Below are 24,686 nucleotides of genomic sequence, written 5' to 3' on the forward strand. Positions count from 1 at the left end.
TCAGTCCTCACGCACGCTAGGGTATGGGAATAAGAAATATCACTCCTGTGTGTCCACTCCTCAAGAGTGAAACATAATCTGCGCTTCACTTATTCAGTTACATGGTATGTCATTCGCTGCGATTTTACCAATTACTTTTTTTATAATTCGTAATGGCTAACGACCACATATTTTTGCTCAGACTAACACGGAGCAATATTATGCTAGAAGTATTAGTCAGCAACAAAGTTTTATATTTTACAGGACTTATTTTGACCAACCGAGGAGAATACAAAGAGGCCGGCAGCGGTGGTCTCGCGGTTCTAGGCGCGCAGTCCAGAACCGTGGGACTGCTACGGTCGCAGGTTCGAATCCTGCCTCGGGCGTGGATGTGTGTGATGTCCTTAGTTTAGTTAGGTTTAAGTAGTTCTAAGTTATAGGGGACTGATAACCACAGCAGTTGAGTCCCATAGTGCTCAGAGCCATTTGAACCATTTGAAGAATACAAAGATAATTCCTTCACCTAACTGGACAAATCTGAGTACTGTCCTAAAATTCACCCAATTGAAGCTACTCCCAGACTCATAGTGACATCGACAGAACGCTGTAATCTAATCTTACGCTGGTTTGAAGGATAGTTGTAGCCACATCGTACGTACTTATTTTGAAGTTATCTTAATTGTGCAACACAGGCTTTCTCGGAGTTCCCAAGAGTCAACATGTAGTTATATCAGTGCCTTATATGTAAGAAATAATGTGAAAAAGCGATACTAGTCCTGCAACGCACGAGAAATACATATTGCGTAACCACTTTATACCGGGAAGCTTACATAACCTTGTTTCGTCCAGAGCATTAAACTGGAGCCTCTCATTTTCCTGTCAGTCGTAACTTCTACACACGGGACCCCAAGTGTTCTACTTCCGAAATATTGAGATCAAGTAAGATGACCAAGATTCCCCCCAGGACACAAAGATAATTTATAGATATTGCACTCTACGTATATTTCTCCTCTCTCCCAAACAGGCCATGGAGGCCCAACGGTACCGACCGGCCGCCGTGTCATCCTCAGCCTACAGGCGTCACTGAATGCGGATATGGAGGGGCATGTGGTCAGCACACCGCTCTCCCGGCCGTATGGCAGTTTCCGAGATCAGACAAGCTACTTCTCAATCAAGTAGCTCCTCAGTTTGCCTCACAAGGGCTGAGTACACCCCGCTTGCCAACAGCGCTCGACAGACCGGATGGTCACCCATCCAAGAGCTAGCCCAGCCCGACAGTGCTTAACTCCGGTGATCTGACGGGAACCGGTGTTACCACTGCGGCAAGGCCATTGGCTTACATATATTTCGATGTACTGTATTTTGCAGTGAAAGATTACCGTCAAACCTCCTTGCCTAGGGACGCCAGATGAAAGTTGATGTCGTCAAGCCCTGAACGAAAATTGCGCAACGGATAACTGGGGAGGGGAGCTTGAGAGCGCTACCTAGAGAGCGTGCCTTTCTGTACGATTCTAGGCAAGAGGCTGGAGGGCTCACACGCTGATATGTGGGTCCCTGCATTCTATATCTTGTATTTTAAATGAATTCCTTTAACTTGACTCCTATATGATTTTTGGGGTATGTTAAAGGTTGACGACAATTGATTACCTATTTATTTTAAAGGTTGACGACAATTGATTACCTATTTATTTTAAACATTATCACTCGACTTTACAGCGATTGCAGCAATTGTTCCAGTTTTCATATACTACAATTTTACAACTTATAGCTCGGGTGTATTATATACTAATCTGCACACACATTTCTAGGGGCAAGACGGAATTGCGTTGGCCAAATGTATACGACCAAAGTCTCCCAATATTTTACATGGGACATTCACTATGTGAGGAGGATGACGGGTAAACTGGAGACCAGAGACATTAACACAGGGGGTCAAATTTCTGAAATTAAACGAGAAAATTCATTTCCTTACACAATCCGAAGCAGGAAATAAAATAATTAGTGCAAATATTCAAATACCTCTCTTCCACGCGTGAACATCGAGACAGAAGCACTGAGGGCATGTCTGCTCACTTACCCGTCTTCTGTAACTCTCCCATAATATCGCGGGCACCCAGATGTGTTCCTGGGCCCCGGTGGAGGGGATGGTCGAACCACTAGGCCGCGACCAACCTCTCCACCCCAGATCTTGTGACACTGGAACGTCTTTGACTTTGACCTGCTGTGCTGTCTCTCTGATCCCCTACCCAGGAGTAAGGTTGGCACTACTATACTGCAGAACTACTTCCAAACTAAGATTTCGCCAAGCTTTATGGAAAGGTGTGAGGAGGATTAGGAAAGTTCAAGTGCAGATTCACATTCACGTACAAGAAATCCATAATACACGACACATATAAATACGTATTATGAAGCCTGGCACATTTCTTTCCACCCATCCACATGGTTTCTGTTGCACCCGCGGCCGGCCGCGTCGTGTAATAAAATTGGCTGCGGAGCCGCCTCTATTTCCCGGTGCGAGCGAGCAGCGAAACCTGCTGCTTATGGAGCGGAAACTAGTGTACCGTTTCAGCATTTACGGCATCGTACTTGTCTGATAATGATTAAAAAATTGGAGCGAAGGCGCAGTGACTATGTTTTATGTATATAAAGACAAGAATAAAAAATGCAGTAGTGATATATTATGACCACTAAAGGAGATGTTGTTAACAAACTTTGAGCACAAAGTACGGATCCAACATAAGCTACATTTATGGAGACTATACAGGGTGAGCAGGAACAGTCTGAAAAACTTTCAAGACTGTAACATGGGAGATTGTGCTGAGAAACAACTGTTAAAAAAGAAATTCAATAGTTTGCGCCGTTTCCGAGTTATATATCATTAAAGATAGCCAATCAGGTAGTCGCGCGCAAAATCAAGCAGCGTGCCTCAGGCTCTGTCACCAAAAGCGTTCCTCGTTTGGCTTCCATAAACCAAACAAACGTATCTTTTTCACACCTAGCTTCAATTTGTCACTTCAGTAAACGACACATTTTAACTGATAATGAGCATTTCACCAAACGGTAACTCACAGATCCACAGATGTCTGTACATTACCGCATTTTCACACGTGCAGGTGCTTCAATTTGCACGTGCAATGACCTGACTGGTTAATTACAATGCTAAATAACTCGGCGGAAACGGCACAGCGTATCAACATTCTATCTTTAGAATCATCTCTGAGCACAACCTCCCCGCCGGCCGGAGTGGCCGTGCGGTTCTAGGCGCTGCAGTCTGGAACCGAGCGACCGCTACCGTCGCAGGTTCGAATCCTGCCTCAGGCATGGATGTGTGTGATGTCCTTAGGTTAGTTAGGTTTAATTAGTTCTAAGTCGCATAGTGCTCAGAGCCATTTGAACCATTTGAACAACCTCCCCTGCAAAAGCCTTACACGCTTTTCAGACATTTTTATGGTTACCCACTTCACTTCAGAGTTAAACGTCCCATAAACTGCACCAACAAAGTGAGAAATTAGTATTCAAAGGGGAATCAAGGAGATTCAGTGTCAGCAAAACTGTTTTTACCGGTCCCAGAGGAAATTTAACTGGAAAATCCGGAAGGAATACCTGTTCACAAAATCTTATTTGATGGGCCTTCTGTTTTGTGAATGATTTCTTTGTTTGTCTCTATGGCCGAAAAATTTCAGCGGTGAATAGAACAACCTAACAGGTCAGTTTCAAAAGGGGAGGCGAAAATCAATTATAGTGAGATGAAAATAACGTATGAGGAACATATCGAAGAGGAAATTGTACAGCTTATCAGTTAATCCATAGAATCGGTTGATGAGTCCACAGAGTAGTGGAAAACAAAGACTTCTTGGGTCGGAAAAAATCATCAACAGAAGAGTAAATGCTATGTGAAGTTCTGTTGCTAAAACACGCAGAGTTTTTGAGACAAAACTTTCCATGTGCCTCAAAACGAAAATTCTGAACCATTATGTGTAAGCAGTTCTTCCTTTTGCATGACATAGATGGTTAATGAGGAATCAAATCAAAAACTAAGGGTTGATCAGCTAGGAATGAAGAGACTAATTTTGAAAATTAAGGGAAAGTAGGGGAAGCGTGTCTACAATAGGGAAGGTTATTATTTTGACAAATTCGTAATAAGTAATCTAAAATCAAATGTACAGAAGATTGTTTTAAATTCTCTACTTTTGCTGTACTAAGTGAATCTTAATGTAGGAAACTGTACAATGAAGTTGAACTGCAAATGCAACTAAGATGCGATGGCACACGATTCCCCTCTCATGGGGTAATCCTCCGCGGTGGTTGAGAAAACGTGCGATTGATAATGGAAGCTTATGTTAAATATACAAGAGCGAAAATAATCACCTATTAACTTACCTGATAATTTCTGTTATAAAATTAGACGATTGAAATGTATTTAAACAGTGAGAAGGAGTATGTAACCACTTTTCACATTTCATCAGTTATTATAAAGTTCATTTCTTGATTAATCAGTCATCGCAAACATAATCTGCAACATGATTCCAACCGGAGCACCCAGCACTGCTATACCCCAGATTTTCGTCCTCATGTGGTCGCATCTGATGCATCTGCGTTTTGGTAATGATTTACATTCGTCAGCATACTGGTCATTTTTATTAACTTCATCGACATTATCAAAAACTATGGACTATTCGATACCTCCAATGACTCTGAGGTTTCCTCCTTCCCCCTGGTTTTCTTTTTCATCTTTTGTGACTGGTCAGTAACGCACCCATGTGCACTTTTCCTGTACTTGTTCTTCAACGTGATCTGTTGTTTCCTTTTACTACCCAATCTCATCGTTATTTAAGCTTTCTCCAACTTCTTACGGGGTGCGCACACCTGATCTTTCGGCGCACCAGTACACCATTCTACTATTACAGACTAACGCGATTGCTTTAGATAATGAAATGATACCATAAATTGCAGGTTTCTACAGTATATCAAGGAATAGTAAATAATAACTGTATCCTTGCCTTCTTATTTCCCGCTGAAAATAACAAGAAACTTTTCTGTTTTATTTGCCTCACACTCACTCATTTCACAGCTCCAATGGTGTCTTTCTTCTTGTTCCTGTTCGTTACTTACGGGAATCAGAAGAGTGCCAGAGCAGTTGGATACCATCATATTTGCGCATAATTTCAAAAACCTAGTGCGCCCAGTTACTAAACTCTCCCATGCTAGAAGAGAGACGAGGCATAGAAATTGATCAGAGGACGGACACCACTGGAAGATGTAATTACGAAGGTAATGAAGATGGAATAATGATAGGCAGAACATGTACGTAGCCTAGGGCTTGAAAAATGGTTAAACCGAGTTGCTGGATTTCAAAAGATAAGAAAATACTGAGACGACAGCCTGATGAAATGCAGGTCAGAGACATTAGGCAATACATGGGATCAAAGTGGATGCGTACAACTGAAGTGTCCAAAATAGGGCTATGTCCAGTACTCGACAACGAGTAGCTGGCGGTGATAAAGAAGAAGGGAGGAATATACACTGCTGGCCACCGTAAATGCAACACCACGAAAGGCAAGAGGTAGCACAACAAAATTTATTTTGTACATAACATGTTGACCAAGTATCAAATGATTACGGTTACAGACGTCTGTGACATGTGGTTCCTGCCAGAATCAGTAGCTAGAGTAGCCGCCATTGTTGGAGATCACCGCTGCCACACGTCTCGGCATTGAGTCAAAGAGACGTTGGATGTGTTCCTGGGGTACAGCAGCCCAAGCAGCATCCACACGTTGCCAAAGATCATTTGGTGTGGCAGCTGGGGATGTAATCTTGGTCACTCGTTGAGCAACCATGGACCACATGTTTTCTATCGGCGAAAGATCCGGAGAGCGAGCCGGCCAGGGAAGCAATTCAATCTGGTTATTGACGAAGAACCTTTGGACAATGCCTGCCACGTGTGGTCGCGCATTATCCTGTTGAAATATGGCTGTGGCCGAGCCCTGAAGGTAAGGAAGGACAACTGGCTCCAGCACCTCGGATATGTAGCGCCGGCTATTTAAAGTACCGGCAATGCGTACTAGAGGCGTGCGAGAGTAATATCCAATACCGCCCCATACCATAATACCCGGTGCAAGACCAGTGTGGCGGTGCATAATGCAGCTATCCAGCATCCTCTCTCCACGGTGTCTCCACACTCGAATCCCACCATCGTGGTGCTGCAGACAGAAGCGTGCCTCGTCAGTAAAGACAACGTCATTCCATTCTGCCGTCCACATCCGTCTGTCATCACACCATTGGCGACGGAGACGTCTGTGGTTCTGCGTCAATGGTAGACGAAGCAATGGACGTCTTGCGGACAGACCACTCTGCTGTAAACGGCGTCGAATGGTACGCGCAGACACTGGATGATGCGTTACAGACGCAATGTGCTGTGCTATGGTTCGGGATGTCACTGAGCGATCCGTCACTGCCATGCGCACAATTTGCCTATCAGCACGTGCAGTGGTGCACCGAGGTGAATGCAATCGACCACGTCGGCCCGTCGTACTCTCCTGCATCCAACGGTCACATATCCGCATTACAGTTGTTTGGTTTCGTCCAACGCGACTAGCGATTTCTCTGAATGATAATCCACAATCTCGGTAAGCCACTATCCTTCCTCTGTCGAACTCGGATACTTGATCAAAAGATGTTCGCTGTTGTCTATGAGGCATAACTGATCGTCTTGTGAAACAACCACAAGGTAAACACACGTGCCGAACGTACACTCGTCGAAATCGCCAAGCCTTAAATGGCGCTATGAGGTGGCGCCACAGGCGCGCGTGATGTGCGTCTGCGCTGAAATTCTAATCAGCCGCATATCTCATCGCTGCAAACCTATGGTGTAAATTTCACTTGATTCGGATGCTTCCTTCAGGGTGTTGCATTTACGGTGGCCAGCAGTGTATTTTGTTCCTCCTTTGGTCTTTCAGTTAACTCGCCGATATCTCTTTCCCGAGATTTTAATAAGTTGGTACAAACTGAGCAACCATCCAGTCACGATTTGACATTTGTAATAACATCCTGTGGTTTAGTACGACACCAGCCGACGCATCAGTGTTAATTAAGAAGATCAGAAATGTAGCGTATTCCGCTTTGTATACTATTCTTGTGCCTCCTGCTCTGTGTGCGTTTGTTTTGTTTTAAATGTTTCTTTGTCATGATTCTGGGGCACTTGTTTACAGGCTGTGGTAAACGACCTGCAACATTTACTTTGTTGAAAGCGATGCAAGAGCAAAGGTCGTTAACCCGTTACGTGCCCTGCATCCAGATGTGGACCAGCTCCATGTCTCACAAGCCGCCTCAGGGGGCCTTAATTAATGCGAGCAGCCGGTGTCTTTGTTAAATATCACAAGAAAAAAATCGAATAGTGTTAAGAAAATCGAAGAATTTGCGACATATAATAGTCAGATTACGCCCTCCTTCAGTTCACAGCTACGTCAGTGAAAACAATGTTCCTTACTGGCCAAAACGAAATCATCGTCAGCATGCTCTTTACAGACTGTTGACTAACATGCTCGTTACTGTTTACATTACTGTCATTCTGAGTTGAATGAGGTTTACCAGTTGATTTAAAGTTTAACATCAAACTTTGCATGGGGGCTTAATTAAATGAAATGAAAATAATTTTAATTTTTTGCTTTAGTAGCTGTCTGTCCGTTTACGAAGTCTCGTAAACGGTTGGCCCTGACTACTATTATTACGCTATCTGACTGCATAGAACAATAACAAAGAATGAAATGGAATTTTTCGTTAACACAATTAATTAATTAAGTCCCCAGCAACTATAAAACCTACGAAACCAAAGCACAAGTGTAACTGTTCTGTGTGTGGAAGTATGACTCAACGTACGCATCTGGCACGGTTCTTCTTCAATAACACAAGAAATTTTAAATATCATTTATACTGAATTAATTAAAGAAAATAAAAATACCATAATTACTCAAGAGAACCAGAATTACACTCTAATCCAAGAACACAAGCCAGATGCTTTGTTGACTGAACCTGTAATGACGCATTATTTACAACATTAAAATAATGAAAAATAAGACACAGAATATTTTACCTTCATATATATTGACGCAAAGCACTCTGATCATTACAATTTTCCATTCCAACAATATCTGCTGTCTAGCCCATCACACAACTGCATAAAACATGCAACAACATCTCGACAAACACTGCCCACTAGCACATCTCAACACACACTGACTACTACGAGTCCTCGACAAGCACTGCCCACTACGACATCTCAATAATCACTGCCAGTGGAGGCGGCGGAACAATACACTCTAGCGCGATCTCTGGCGCTGTGGCTCAGTGTAGCCACCTTTCATATGCCCTTCCTCCACAGGCTAGAATTTGATGGTATTTTTTCCAGCATTGGTGGTGAAAATACCACCAAATTCGTCAAAAAAATACAGACAAAAATAAAAGATAATATTAATGCGTAAATATCATATAACTAGATAAAATTTTGGCTTTGCACTGACCTTTCAATAACCTAATATATAAAATACAGTAAGCAATACAAATTCTTTCATACATATGACTTTACATAATAGTTTACACAAGTATTATGTGGTTAAACAGTTCAATCAATAGCGTCAGCAATGACGAATATGTGCAGGTAAGACTCTCATAACTTTTCACAAACAGTAATACACAAAAAATCAGTTTATACAAATATTCACATAAACGCTTTCCATAGCTCAAGAATAAGCAGTTGACAGTTCCAGCAGTAGCACCCAGCAATGGTCAACAGGTGCAAATACCAACAAAATGGTTCAAATGGCTCTGAGCACTATGGGACTTAACATCTATGGTCATCAGTCCCCTAGAACTTAGAACTACTTAAACATAACTAACCTAAGGACAGCACACAACACCCAGCCATCACGAGGCAGAGAAAATCCCTGACCCCGCCGGGAATCGAACCCGGGAACCCGGGCGTGGGAAGCGAGAACGCTACCGCACGACCACGAGACCAACAAGTAACATTATTTCAATATAAGCAGTTCCATTGGTGGCACCAGCAATGTTGAGCAGATGCACACAGCAACAGGTGACATCTTTTCAGTAGAAGCAGTCCATCAGTGGCACCCAGCAATGTTGAGCAGGTGCCGACACCAACAAGTAACACCATTTCAGTAGAAGCAGTCCATCAGTGGTACCCAGCAATGTTGAGCAGGTACACACAGCAACAAGTCACATTTCTCAGCAGAAGCAGTTCCATAAAATTCACTATCACTGATCACACTGTTCATCAGAGTTTATAAGCAGAAATTAAACATGTCCTAGTGGCACCAATCATGTAGAAAAGGTACAAGTAACAGTCCATAATTTTTACAATCACTGATCACACAGTTCATCAGCAGAAATTAAACATGACTAAATGTCACACATCATGTTGAAAAGTGCAGCACCATCACTAATCAGACAGTTCAGGCATGAAGAATAGTTTGAATACACATACAATGCTTTTACACTAAACATACAAATCATAACAAACACACAAATGATATCAGATAATTGTCCTATTAACTATTACAATACACAAATACCAGTAAACCTATAACATTTATGTGTGTCAGTGCAAGCCACTACCAACAAATAAAATAATATTTAGGAGATAGGTGGGTAGGATTAGGAAAGGAAAACACACAAAACACACTCACTCATCTTTCATCCACATTAAGTACTACTGTGTAATTGAATAGTGTTAACTGTGTAAATGTAACTCTGTCCAAGATTTGATGTTCATCATGTGTACCAAGTAGTAGTGGCAGCAATGTATAACAGTCAATAATAGTTAAGTCAACGTCATAGTCATCATGTCTAGACCAATGTTTGCCAAGCCAGATCAAAATGTACGGTTGCTGAACAACTGTCAGTGAGCCAAGATATGCACATGCTTCCTCTCTCAAAAAAAAGTATATACTGCTTAGTGATTTGACAAAGTGTGTGTGTAGACAATCTTCCTTCTACTTGAGTGTTCTAGTCTGCCATCTTCATCCTCCTTGTTCCATATGGACCAAAAAAAAAAAAATATGCTCCTCACTTACTTTACCTCTTATCCACCAAAACTCCAATAATCATCAGCATAATCTCAATACTTCACTAATACCTCTTCAATACGTCGATACATATAAACCTTATCATCAATATCATTTACCTTACCTCTTGTCCACGAAAACTCCAATAATCATCACTTAATGTTAATACTTCAATAATACCTCTTCACTACGTCGATATATATAAACCTCAGCACCAATATCATTTCACTTCCATAACAACTCTTTCCTCTAGTCAGTCTCCTCGAACAAGTACAGACAAAATCCTAGTGCAACTTCAATTCATCATCCCATACAATCCGAAGACACAGTGTCTACACACAACCTCTGTGTAATCCATCTGACCCAAATTTTCTACTCATTATAAATTATAAGATACATTTTGTTTACCTTGTCCATCATTAAATAAAAGAAATGCATACATGAGCTCTAACAGACTTAGTTCGAATAACTCTCAGTAATTAAGTACGATTACGGAGTGTGAATGATCATAATATTTCACAGTGTGTACACCACTTCAAGAATCATAGCAGAAGCAAACATGTGGAGTATTTTTTGTGTCAAGTGTCACTTCCTATTTCAATTGCTCACGAAAAATGCAGTGTAATACTGTCAATGGTCTAAACCTAGTTTTGGTATGTCATGTCGTTAGCTTCCTTCCTATTAGCATAAATTTATACAGCTTCCATAAAACCTCAGCTCATGTGACTTCTATGAAGTTTCTTGTACTCATGTCGTTCGTCGAATTATAGCAGTTCATTTTCTTATCTTAAAAATATAAGGCACTGAGCATAAGCAAAACATGCAATAGCGAGTAAATATACCAGTAGAGAACAGAATGTCAACAAGTGGATGCAACACAATCCCTACAACGAGGCTCTGCCAAGCGATCAATCTATAATTAATACCATAGTGTGACCTAAACTCTATGTTTGTACACAGTATATCAGCATTTCTATATACCAACTTATAGTTATGACAACAAAACAGAAGTGTGTAAATATGCAATCCATACGCACAGCAGCAAACATATATCTTACGTAATAAACAAGTCATTAGCATCATTCAGCATAAGCAAATAAATGTTCATATGTAATCTTAATAAGTAAACATGAAGGCGCAAGCAGATAAATCGCAAAGTGTAACCTACATACCTAACTACAGTCAGCACAATTAATCAGGTGACAATTATAATTGAAATAAATAAGCACAGCAGGCACATAATAGAAAAATATGACATCAGTGAAAAAGCAGTGCAGCCAAGCGATGCATAATATATACAAATAACAAGCCTGTTCATTAGTCAGTCATTGTCAAAACCAGTTAATGTGCGCAAGCACGTCGCTTCACTAGTAAATTCATAGAACATGAAATTTAGCACAAAGTATGAATCACGTAATCGCGAGCAGCAAATTACGTCTAAAGTACGTACCTAAGTGGAAATATGTTACCTGAAAAATAAACTCAGTTAATCGATACCTTTTTGGTTTTTTACTTTTTTTTTTTTTAAATTACATTCTTCCTGAAATTTTCTCCATAGCAAGTCCTCTTAACGTCGGACACACATAGAATTTACCTGAAGGTCTTAAATATTTTATACAACCGTATCCTGAAAAATACTGAACGTTAATAACATAATTTATAAAGTCACCATAGCTTTATACAGAATCTAGTCGGAGAAATTAGACTGTGTATTTGTTTACGGCTGTCAGTGCATTCGCACTGAGCGCTCGATCAGCTGTAGGCGCGTGACGTAGGAAGTGATTGTTTGCGGTCAACGACTGCCTTGTGCGGCGCGCAGACTTCACTGTTGCTTTGAGTATCTGCCGCCGCCGGAACACGGCGCGGTATCCTTGTACTCTCCGCATGTTTACGTATAACTGTTGATGTCTCAAAAATATGTCATTCCACAAAAATTTTAACGTTGCCTGTTGACATAATTTGCATTTGGCAAGAACAGATCGAATACGTTTTTCCATATTACTGAAGTAGCAATTTTCTCGTAATTTATGAAAGCATTTTCTGGGACCAAAGTGCGCATAACTGAAATGTGTAAACGAGGTGTGGCCAAATCATCCAATCTAACAAAGCGTCTAAGAAAATTACAGACACCAAGGAAACTACGAACATCACGTTTTGTGGTAGGAACAGCATAATTACGAATAGCGTCTAGTTTCTCTGGATCAGGAAGAATACCTTCTGTAAAAATAATGTGACCGAGAAATTTCACCTGTGAACGACCAAATTCAGATTTTTCTAAGTTCACTGTAATGCCAACTCGTGCAAAAATACGTAATAATGAATCCAGAATTTTGTTGTGCTCACTCCAAGAACGTTTAACAATAAGAATGTCGTCAACATATGAAGTAATATTGTCACGAAGATAAACAGGTAAAATTTCGTTTAAACTACGAATGAACGCTGCTGAAAATATAGTAAGTCCAAACGGTAATTTCCGAAGTCACTTTTGGGTAAAATCGTCATATCCAGTTAATCTTTACCTACTGTTTAGACAGATGGATAGTAGAAGAGATGTTTTTATAGATGCAAAGAATAGTGAAAGAGTAGGCAGCGGTGCTGAAAACTAAAAGGGAAATAGCACCACTACAGCTCGGGGCCCTGTGAACGCTACGGCACATATTCACTTAGTATAGTGAATCCCCTGAGGACTTTAATAGCTGCACATAATTTACAGTTTGTGACACTGTGGCAAATCTGGCGGAAGTGCGCACGTAAATCGATCCAACCATGAACATGGACGTATGTCATTCCTAGAATTGCAAAAGATCTTAAATTTCCGAACAGTCAAAAAGTGTTTATAGTCAAAGTTTTCGCCACGTGGCGACAAAGACCTACCGCGTCTGTCCCAGTTTGAATGTCGATTATTGTCAAGTTCGCGCGCCTGGCGCTCTCTTGTTGCATTCCATAAATGAAACAAATTATTTTCTTCAAACCCCTCGGCTATCTGTGATTCCAAATTTCTTTTGCTGTCTTTTCCTACAATTTCCCCTTCAATTTGTTTGACTTGCTTTCGTAATGCCTCAACTTCCCTTTTAACACGTTCATTAAATTTTCCCTGATTTTCAATATGCTTATTTATGTTCTGGTACTCTTCGGTTTCTGCAAATGGTAATGGAGCTGTATCATCCGAATCTCTGTCCCCATGTAAACTAAGATTTGTCAATTTATCTGAAATCTCCTCAACTCTTTCCGATAAGTCACCTATTTTTTCTTTCTGTTTATTTACGTCTTCCGTAAGTGTCGCGACTCGGATTTCAGTATTGACATATTTGGTAGTTAACTGTTCATATTGTTGTGTTAGGTTATTTAATCTGTCATTTGGTACGGATTCCTCGATTCTCTCAAATATTTCTTCCTTATCGTGTGCACGTTGTAAATTTAACTCTGTAAATTTCTGTACTATCACGCGATCTCTTTCTTCCTGTTCTCTATTCTGTTCCCTTTGTCTAATCTCTACTGCAATTAATCTATTATTGTGAGAATTCCAAATCGGTTGTACTTCTTCTCTAATTTCTTTCTTTAATTCATCTTTCATGTTTTTGAAACATGTCCCTATTCGTGAATCTAACCGTGTTTCCATTGTTTCCATCTCTGTTTTAATTGTTCCTATTTGTGATCCCAAATTTAATATTGCACCCATCAACTGCTCCATATGATCTGGTTCGAAATTCTTTTCGCCCCTAACATTTCTCGCAAAACCAGTTTCCTTCGTCATAGCTGTAAAGCTATCTGTGTTCGATACTATTTCAGAACCTTCTATCGTTAATCTCGTATTCTGTGAATTTTCTGATTGAGAAAAATTTTGAAATGGTTCCGGACTATTTTCCCGACTCATTACATTGTTTTCAACTCCATTATTCATCATACTGTTGTCCTGTGTTGGCGAGTTCGCCATGTCAACAATTTCGTCATTCTCACTGTCCATCATTTTTGCCTTTTTCATCGACCGCGTAATCATTTACAAAACGTACAAAACTCGTCACTATATGAAAATTACACACAATGATACTTTATCTCCAACAATACCATTCACACGAAATGTTTCCCTCAAACACGATTAATCGAACAATTGAAATAATTGCACTAATTGTCAAACCCATAGACAAGACAACAGAAATGAAATTTTGCAAAATAAATACCATTAGAAGAATGACAATTACCAAATCTACACATGCAAAATAGACTACAATTACTAAACTACAAATTACTACAACAATACTACTGTCTACTATTTTTACAATCAGAAGAATTCCAAGGGATGATCCGAAGCAGCGGTCGCCACGTGCATGGGGGCTTAATTAAATGAAATGAAAATAATTTAAATTTTTTGCTTTAGTAGCTGTCTGTCCGTTTACGAAGTCTCGTAAACGGTTGGCCCTGACTACTATTATTACGCTATCTGACTGCATAGAACAATAACAAAGAATGAAATGGAATTTTTCGTTAACACAATTAATTAATTAAGTCCCCAGCAACTATAAAACCTACGAAACCAAAGCACAAGTGTAACTGTTCTGTGTGTGGAAGTATGACTCAACGTACGCATCTGGCACGGTTCTTCTTCAATAACACAAGAAATTTTAAATATCATTTATACTGAATTAATTAAAGAAAATAAAAATACCATAATTACTCAAGAGAACCAGAATTACACTCTAATCCAAGAACACAAGCCAGATGCTTTGTTGACTGAACCTGTAATGACGCATTATTTACAACATTAAAATAATGAAAAATAAAACACAGAATATTTTACCTTCATATATATTGACGCAAAGCACTCTGATCATTACAATTTTCCATTCCAACAATATCTGCTGTCTAGCCCATCAAACAACTGCATAAAACATGGAACAACATCTCGACAAACACTGCCCACTAGCACATCTCAACACACACTGACTACTACGAGTCCTCGACAAGCACTGCCCACTACGACATCTCAATAATCACTGCCAGTGGAGGCGGCGGAACAATACTCTCTAGCGCGATCTCTGGCGCTGTGGCTCAGTGTAGCCACCTTTCAACTTGTCGTACACGAATGGGACGACGTTACTGGGATGCATTCCGCGTTATTACGTGATGAAATGCACTTGGACTCTGGGCTATGTTTCGCGTCATCTCTAATTTAGATGTATTCTCTTTAATTGTATTGCTTTTATACTAGGAATTTCATCTTGTATGAGAGAGTCCCGTTCGTTGGAATGCTTCTCAGACTCATTACCCCTGTAATAGAAGATTAATATATGTTCTTATTTCATTTAGAAATGAATAGTTCGATTTTACTAGTGCTGCAGAATTTTTCTGAAATGACTTTGGAAAAGACAGATTTTTTCCAATGGTGAAAATCTGTTCCAGGATACAACATTGCCACACCTGCCTTCTTGCGAAGTGTCGAATTTAAATTGTTGCAATCCGGATAATCTAGACAGTACATCACATCTACATAGTTACTCTGCAATTCACACTTAAGTGCCTGGAAGAGGGTTCATCGAACCATTTTCATACTACTTCTCTACCATTCCACTCTCGAATGACACGTGGGAAAAAGGAACACCTAAATCTTTCCGTACGAGCTCTGATTTCTCTTATTTTATTATGATGATCATTTCTCCCGACGTAGTAGATTGAAAATCTCATTCTGGAAACATCCCCCATTCTGTGGCAAAGCCATGTCTCCGCAATATCCTTTCTTTCAGAAATGCTAGAGCTTCTCTAAAGTTTGGAAGGTGGGAAACGAGGTACTGGCAGAAGTAAAGCTGTGAGGATGGGGCGTGAGTCGTGCTTGGGTAGCTCAGATGGTAGAGCACTTGCCCGCGAAAGGCAAAGGTCCCGAGTTCGAGTCTCGATCCGGCACACAGTTTTAATCTGCCAGGAAGTTTCAGATTTCTTTTAGATCCCACGTGGATGACCTCTCACTTTTCTTTGTTTAGTGCCAATTGCCACTTTTCGCACCATACAGAAATTCCTTGTAGATAATTTTGTAATTGGAATTGATCGTCTGATGATTTTACTATATGGTAAATTACAGCGTCATCTGCAAACAATCTAAGGGGGCTGCTCAGATTATCACCTAGGTCATTTATGTAAATCAGTAACAGCAGTGGGACTATGACACTACCTTGCGGAACGCCAGATATCACTTCTGATCTACTCGATGATTTATCGTCTATCACTACGAGCTGTGACCTCTCTGAGAGGAAATCACGAATCCAGTTACACAAGTGAGATGATACTCCATATACGCGCAATCTGATTAATACTCACTTGCGCGGAACGGTATCAGAAGCCTTCTGGAAATCTAAGAATATGGAATCGATCTGAGATCCCTTGTTGACATCACTCATTACTTCATGGGAATAAAGAGCTAGATGCGTTGCAAAAGAATGATACTTTCTGAATCCGTGTTGGTTATATATCAGTAAGTCATTTACTTCAAGGTGATTCATAATGTTCGAGTACAGTATATGTTCCAAAACTTTACTGCAAATTGAGTTCTATGATATGGGTCTGTCATTCAGTAGGTTACTTCTATTTCATTTCTTGAATATTGGTGTGACCCGTGCTACTTTCCAGTCTTTAGGAACAGACCTTTCGTCAAGTGAGAGGTTGTATATGATTGCTAAGAAAGGCGCTATTGTGTCTGCATACTCTGAAAGGAACCTGATTGGTATACCATCTGGACCGGAAGACTTGCCTTTCTTAAGTGGTTTGAGTTGTTTCGCAACACCTGAGATATGTACTTTTATGTCACTCATGCTAACAGCTGTTCTGGCTTCCAATTCTGGAATATTTACTTCGTCTTCGTTCGTGAAGGAATTACGGAAAACTGTATTTAGTAACTCCGTTTCGTGACACCATCATCGGTAACATTTCCATCGCTAACGCGCAGTGCCGGTATTGACTGCTTTTGCCACTGGTATAGTTTACATATGACCAGACTCTCTTTGGGTTTTATACAATATTTTGTACTTTATTTAATAGTCTGTGTGTAACATCATCAATGTACTACACACCAATAAGCAGTAAATGGAACAAAATTACTATGAAGCATTATCGAAAACGAGTTGCACGTTAAATACATTTTGACACATAAGCTACAGGCAATAATAGCCGACAAGGGCGAGAATAATCGCACAGTCACCTTAAGGGGGGTAGGACGTCAAACGGGCTGACTTGGAGCAGGAGAGGCACCACAGGACATTTTAATTTCCACTGTCTATACTTTTACAAGTAAATTCATAAAACTTTGTCAGCATGACCAAGAAAGATTTAGAATTCACACTCGTAGCAGCGGAAGTTCAAAATCATAACAAAATAATTTTTTTACATGTGAAATTTCATCATTTTTTCACTTACTATTGGCTGCATTTGTTGGTATAGGTACACTTTTATTCATAAGTAAGGGAGACTGTTCGATGAGTTTTGCACAGCATACAAACCATACTTACAGGTGTCTGAAACTCTAGAATCTACTTAATTTATGAAAAAATGAATGAGATGTTACGTTTTAAACTTTATGTTTAGAAAAAAATCAAATTTTGTAGTTAATTATCTCAATTTTTACCACAGTTTTTAATAGATTTGGATAATTCTAGAGTTTCATTCACCTGTAAGTATGGTTTGTATGCTGTGCAAAATTCATCAAAGAATCTCTCTTACATGTGAATAAAAATGTACCTATAGCAACAAATGCAGCCAACAGTAAGTGAAAAAATGACGAAATTTCATATAGATATGTTTTTGCACTTCCACTGCTATGAGTGTGAATCCTGAATCCTTCCTGGTCATGCTGACAAAGTTTTATGAATCTATTTGTAAAAGTATAGATAGTAGAATATAAACTGTCCTGTGGTGCCTCTCCTGCTCCAAGTCGGCCCGTTTGACGTCCTACCCCCCTTAACAGCTCATACATTGTAGTTACTGACAAGGGTTGTATACAGAAGAATGGAAAAGAAAACTGAGACTCTGTTGGATGTCCATCAGTCTAACTGTAGGCAAGGAAAAAACACCAGAGAGGCAGTTCTGACGTTGCGGTTGGTGATGGAAGCAAAGCTAAAGAAAAATCAGGACATCTTCATAGGATTTGTCGAAATGGAAGAAACGTTCGACCATGTCAAATGGAGGAAGATGTTCGAAATTCTGAGAAAAATAGTGGTAAGGTATAGGGAAAGACGTGGGCTCTGAGCACTATGGGACTTAACATCTGAGGTCATCAGTCCCTAAGAACTTAGAACTACTTAAACCTAACTAACCTAAGGACATCACACACATCCATGCCCGGGGCAGGATTCGAGCCTGCGACCGTAGCAGTCGCGCGGTTCCGGACTGAGCGCCTAGAACCGCTAGACCACCGCGGCCGCCAAGGAAAGACGTGTAACATGCAGTATGTAGAAGAGCCAAGAGGGAATAATAAGAGCAGACGACCAAGAACGAAGTGCTCCCACGAAAAAGGATGTCAGGTGAGGATGTGTTCTTTTGCCTCTACTCCGCAATCCATAGATCTAAGAAGCAAAGACGTAAATAACAGAAAGATTAAAGAGTGTAATTCAAATTTAAGGTCAAAGGACAACCTCATATCTCACAACAACAAAAACAGTCGAAAATGCCGGAAACAGCTTGTTGTGGTTCCTAGTGCGCATTCTTTCATGTGGTTTTATAGTCAGTCACTAGCTTAAAACATCGACAGGAAAAATCATGTGTTCCTGGTTACACTGTTCTTCAGGTACAACATTCTCCATTCTTTCCTGTTGCCTGAATTGCAAAATCATTGCCGACAGCGTTTACGATGCGTAAATAAACAAGAAAATATAAATGACTGCAATGAAGACCAAGGCTCCACATCGGTATCTGCAGAAGTTGGGATTATTTCAGCGTATATGTACCCTAAAAATTTCGATGAAAAAAATGATTTCTCTCGTACATTTGAAAGAAATTGTAACCACAACACACTTTAACGATTATGATAGTGAAGATTAATATTAGCACTACCTTTCGTACACAAAGCTTACACAGTACATCTACATTTATAATATGTTTGTAAACAGGCATGCGCTGGCGGCGTTGACAATACAAACGTCGACGAGGCATCGTGCTTCACTGCTGTTGCAGATAGAGCTCACAGCGGAATGATTCCGCTGGTCTGCGCTGCCCGCTTTTAGACAGAGCGAACGACCTTGGTTACATAGCGCAACTGATAACGGACTTGGACTCTGCAAGCGCAGACTCGAATGCCTATCCCATACGCGTACTGTAGGAAATCTCGCAGCACGCGTACATTCGTGCGCCAAGCCAAGCTATGCGGGCTGCATAACCCACAAGCCCGTTGTCAGTTGCGTTATATAACCAAGGTCGTCCGCTCTGTATAAAAATGGGCAGCACAGACCAGCAGAAACATTCCGCTGTGATCTCTACCTGCAACAGCATTGAAGCACTATGCCTCGTCAACGTTTGTGATTTTATGGCCTATAAAACGTGGCATTGTGGGATCGATCCGAAGACCCAAAGTAGACCTAGTTATGTATACAGTAATATGCCATTTACATTGAATACACGTTCATGTAGAAAAGTAAGCAATGATGAAAAAACACATGTGCGGATAAAAGGACATGGTGTTCTTGCAGACAATGTTACTGTAAAAGGAGATATGACTATGTATTATAATTATTAATAAAGTGTGATCTCACAATGTGATTTTCACTCTGCAGCGGAGTGTGCGCTGATATGAAACTTCCTGGCAGATTAAAACTGTGTCACGGACCGAGACTGCAACTCGGGACCTTTGCCTTTGGCGGGCAAGTGCTTTACCAACTGAGCTACCCAAGCACGACTCAGGCCCCGTCCGCACAGCTTTACTTCTGCCAGTATCTCGTCTCCTACCTTCCAAACTTTACAGAAGCTCTCCTGTGAACCCTGCAGAACTAGCACTCCTGAAAGAAAGGATATTGCGGAGACATGGCTTAGCCACAGTCTGGGGGATGTTTCCAGAATGAGATTTTCACTCTGCAGCGGAGTGTTGCGCTGATATGAAACTTCCTGGCAGATTAAAACTGTGTGCCGGACCGAGACTCGAACTCAGGACCTTTGCCTTTCGCGGGCACGTGCTCTACCAACTGTGCTACCCAAGCATGTTTGGAAGGTAGGAGACGAGGTACTGGCAGAAGTAAAGCTGTGAGGACGGGGCGTGAGTCGTGCTTGGGTCAAGGATGTAACAGTGTGAAAAAAAAAATCGAAAACATAGTGCGGCGCTGCCCTCACTGTACACACATACTCTACAGCTAACCGTACGTTGCGTGGAGAAGAGCCCCTGCATTAGTACTAGTCGTTTCGTTTCCTGTTCCGCTCGCACACAGAGTGAGGGAAAATTCACTGTCTATGTGCTTCCATAAGAGCCCTGATTTCTCGTATCTTATTTTCTTGGTCCTTACGCGAAATGTACGTCGGCGGCAGCCGTATCGTTCTGAAGTCAATACAAAACGTCGGTTCGCTACATTTTCTCAATAGTCGCAAAATTGTTTGCGTGGCCATTTTGTGTGCTTGTCGATATTTCTCAATATAGGTCCTCGAAAAAAAAAATAAAATAAATAAATAACATTTTCGGAACCCTTAAGTGTTATCCGAACCCACCGGTAAAAAATCTAGCAGTCGGCCTCTGAATAGTTTCGATGTTTTCCTTTAATCCGACCTGCTGAGGACCCCAAACACTCGAGGAACTACTCAAGAATACGTCGCACTAGAGTGCTATATGAGGTCTCCTTTACAAGCGTGTAATTACTGCTGTCATGTCGTTCGTGGGCTCCGCATGAAAAACGCAAAAAGTACAACTTCCGATTACATGAAATATCATAAAGTGATAATAAACATTATTTATTACATTTTATCAATTAGAAGTGTTGTTTGACTGAATATTTCATGCGGTACCATTACATTTTTGACGTAATAGATTAAACGTAACGATCGTACTTAATATTTTAAGAAAAAAGCTGTAAAGATCCCAATGAATTACTTAGTTCTTATTACGGTACCAGTTTCTGTCCACACGAAATCTCTTGAGATCAGGCGCACCAGATGGCGTGAGGAGACAACTGAGCGCTTAATGACCGGTACCAGTCGGTACTCACGGCATCTCCGCACGTCATCCGGGGCCTTTTGTCTGAAGTTACCGGTAAGCAGTTTATTGTGCTCTTGACTGCTTTTTTGGTAAAGAATACCACTTAAGCGACAGCACTGCGTACAGTGGCTTGACTAGGAATCGTGCTCTTAACTTTATGACGAAAACATTGACTTACTACGTTGACGAATTTGAAACATAACTTGCCAAGAGGTTGCAAGACCGATTACATGTTGACATGGAAAACACGCGGTATCACAGTACTTGGCTACATAGATAATCTTTTCTCTTTTCTGTACTCGCATCGTTTCGTAAATTACGCATCTGGCATGAAGTCGTTTTCGCTGCAAGAAGGTAGTTTCATTAGAAACAAACACTTTATGCCGTTGGAAATTATTTACTTTCACTCTTTTGGGTATCATCTTTGCTACCTGCCAGTATAAGCAGTGACAACTGTAACAAAAGATACATCCAGCATCATAATATAGCCGCTTGGAAAGCGATGTCTCATAAGCAGACAGTCAAGAAGTACAGAATACTTGCCATAGCTACTTACAGTTACAAAAAAAGGCTACAAGCTTTCATTTGTCGAATACGTGCCCTAATCCATATAATGTCCCTAAAGTTAGAACAAGCAGTTTGAGCGCATTACGCAATAAGAATATCGTTGATCCATTTTGCATGTGTATTTCAACAGTGTCGTTTTTATACTATGTTTGACAAAATGATTTTGTTTCTGAGCTCGTATACGTGTGTACCGTTTGCTTTGAATACGTTATCATCCCAAGCGTCCTTTTATTTCAAATTTGAGTTGCCCTATTTTAATGTAAGTTACTGCAGTGTGCTGGTAAGATGACTATAATACAAACAAATTTGGGTTGCATTTTTCGTTCTGTATACAGAACCTGGTACGTGGGAATGCACAATATGACACTATTTGAAGGGAATGTATTATCAAATTTGTATTTCTGTTTCTGTATTTTGAATTACGTTGAATACTAATATAAACTGATGCATGTGGTGTCAATACCTACAATGCTTTTACTGCTTCTCGTTCGGGACGGTGTTACATCTTGATATTTTTGCAAACAGGGCTGCCTTCGGTAGGTGAATAAAGCGTCAGAGCTGTGCGGCAGGTATCCTTACCAAACCCTTCCAAATCAACTCGAACGGGTCCCATTATTTTGGGATACCTACGACCACAGTGCGAAGAATTCTACACATTACACTGCAAATGCATACATTTAAGAACCAGATACAAGACACGTTGGGCAGCTTTTGCAACTGAGGATTGACACGGATCGACATCAGCAATGAGTATCTTCAGCGGAGTTGTTTTTCGGATGAGGCTACCTTCCATATAGCATGTGAAGTTAAGAAGCGCCATGTGTGGATATAGAGTTATGAAAGTGTACTTGTGACCTTAGGTCACCATAGGGCAGGGCTTAACAACTGGCCGGTTTTTAGCGCGAGTACTCGCGTCTGCTCAGGGACGTGCTCGCGAGCAAGTGCAAGGTCTCGGTGGAGGGAGGGAGGGGAGGGAGGGGAGGGAGGGGAAATGCGCGCGCACGTTTGAATAGGGCCGCAGCGTGCCTATTGAATTCGCGCCGAATGTCTAACGTTTAAGGGGCTCCGGAACGCCCTATACTTGCAATGTTAAAATAACGCTTATAAATTACATCTTTCCTCACAAAGTATTTGAGGTAGGAAGTTGAACTTTTTACAGATTATTTATTGGAATATGGGCTACAACTTAACACAGGGCTTTTACAAAATTTTAGTTCAGTTATTAAAGATGATTTTTTTCAATTGCAATGAAAATTCACAACATTTTTTTGCAATTTTTTATTCATATATATTCAAAAATATACAGTTTTTTGCAGAAAGGCTGTGTTAAACTACGCAGAAGGTACTGTGTAACATTTACTGAAAGTTTGAAGCAAATATGTTTGGAAGATCCTTAGAAAACTTGTAATTAGTATGAGAAAATAAAAGTTTTGGGAATCGAGCGACAAAGATTGGATTAACTTTTTAGTGCATTCCAGGTCCATAGGATGGATTATCTTCATCCTCTGCAAACTCCTCCTCCAGCTTCCTCTTGTTCCTCCTCCTGTCTACTCTTGCTTGTATTTCTAGACTCTCTACAGCCCTGTCTGCAGCCCGAAGGCGTTCCTTGTCTAAAGCAAGCATCGCTCGTACCATGTTAGAACCTATCTTCATTCCCATATTTCTAAATACTTTGCACCTTACAATGTTGCCATCATTGAAAGTCGCAACAGCATCATATACTCCAAAGTGAAGTGTTTCTATTCCAACAAATACAGTCTTGGGGATTCTCGACCATATAACACTATTTACACTTTCATTGGGGTTTTGAGTTTTTCCGTGAATACACTTTTTCAACAGTTCAGGTGCTGCTAAGTCTCTGAAAATAGGTTTTATCACCTCCATTATTGCATGAGGCAGACTATGCTTATGAGTGTACACTTCACCAGTTAGCAATCCTTTGTTATATTTACACCAACTGTCTTCTTCTTTGGAACACAAGCTATGTTGTGGATTTTCATCGTCTTTATTGTTTACAGTAATAACACATACCTTTGGCTTTCCAACATTTCTCCTTTTCTTAAAAGCCTTCAGAGGATTTCTAATAACTTCACTTTTACTCATTATTATACTTCAACAAAACAGAGACTCAAGAAACAGAATGAATTACAAATATTTTCGAGATAACGACAGAGTAAATAAACATGAAACAATCGACAATCACACCAGCGATATATATTGAACCATCACAGGTTAGCCACAACACATACTTTATCTCACATCACTAAAATGTACCTGATGAACACGGACGTTAATAATAACACCATTTGACAGCAGTTTAACAGCGTCACAGTGAGTCACGCCCATGTAGAACACATTTCAAAAAAAAATTTAAAAATAGTTGTAGTCTTCGGAATTGAATAAATTATATATCTATTAAAAGGTAATACTCTGCAGATTCAGAAAATCCAAAAAAGTAAAAATTGAACTTTTCATGATTTTGAGCCTTTCCGGAGCCCCTTAAAGTACTACGATCAGCTCTAACAGTGACTTGGCTGGTTAAGAATAATGTCAAGTCGCCGTTGTGTAACCCCAACCATGCTTTCGCAGTTCAACCCCCATTGGGAGGAATTGTATCTGTTTACAGAAAAAGATGGTGTTGCAAAATGTTTAGTATGTCACAAAACGCTGAATTCTTTTAGGAAATTTAATTTGCAGCGACATTATATGTCGTACCACGCGAAAGACTACGGAAGTGGAAAATGTGATGGACCAGATCGTGCACAGGAAGTTATTAATCTTAAAAGGAAGCTATCCGAAGAAGATCTGGACGACGAAGAAAAATCAACTGAGGCAGCTCTCAGAGTGAGTTACAAAATTGCTTTGCTTTTAGCAAAATCCCTGCGCCCCTTCACTGATAGCGATTTAATAAA

At 40.4% G+C, this 24,686-nt stretch overlaps 1 pseudogene; it reads right to left on the bottom strand.

The window, feature by feature from the left end:
• Nucleotides 1-1,197: 1,197 nt before the first annotated feature.
• LOC126195995 (5S ribosomal RNA) lies at nucleotides 1,198-1,315 on the bottom strand (annotated as a pseudogene).
• Nucleotides 1,316-24,686: the final 23,371 nt, after the last annotated feature.

This window comes from Schistocerca nitens, chromosome 7, assembly GCF_023898315.1.
Source record: "Schistocerca nitens isolate TAMUIC-IGC-003100 chromosome 7, iqSchNite1.1, whole genome shotgun sequence".
NCBI lineage: Eukaryota > Metazoa > Arthropoda > Insecta > Orthoptera > Acrididae > Schistocerca > Schistocerca nitens.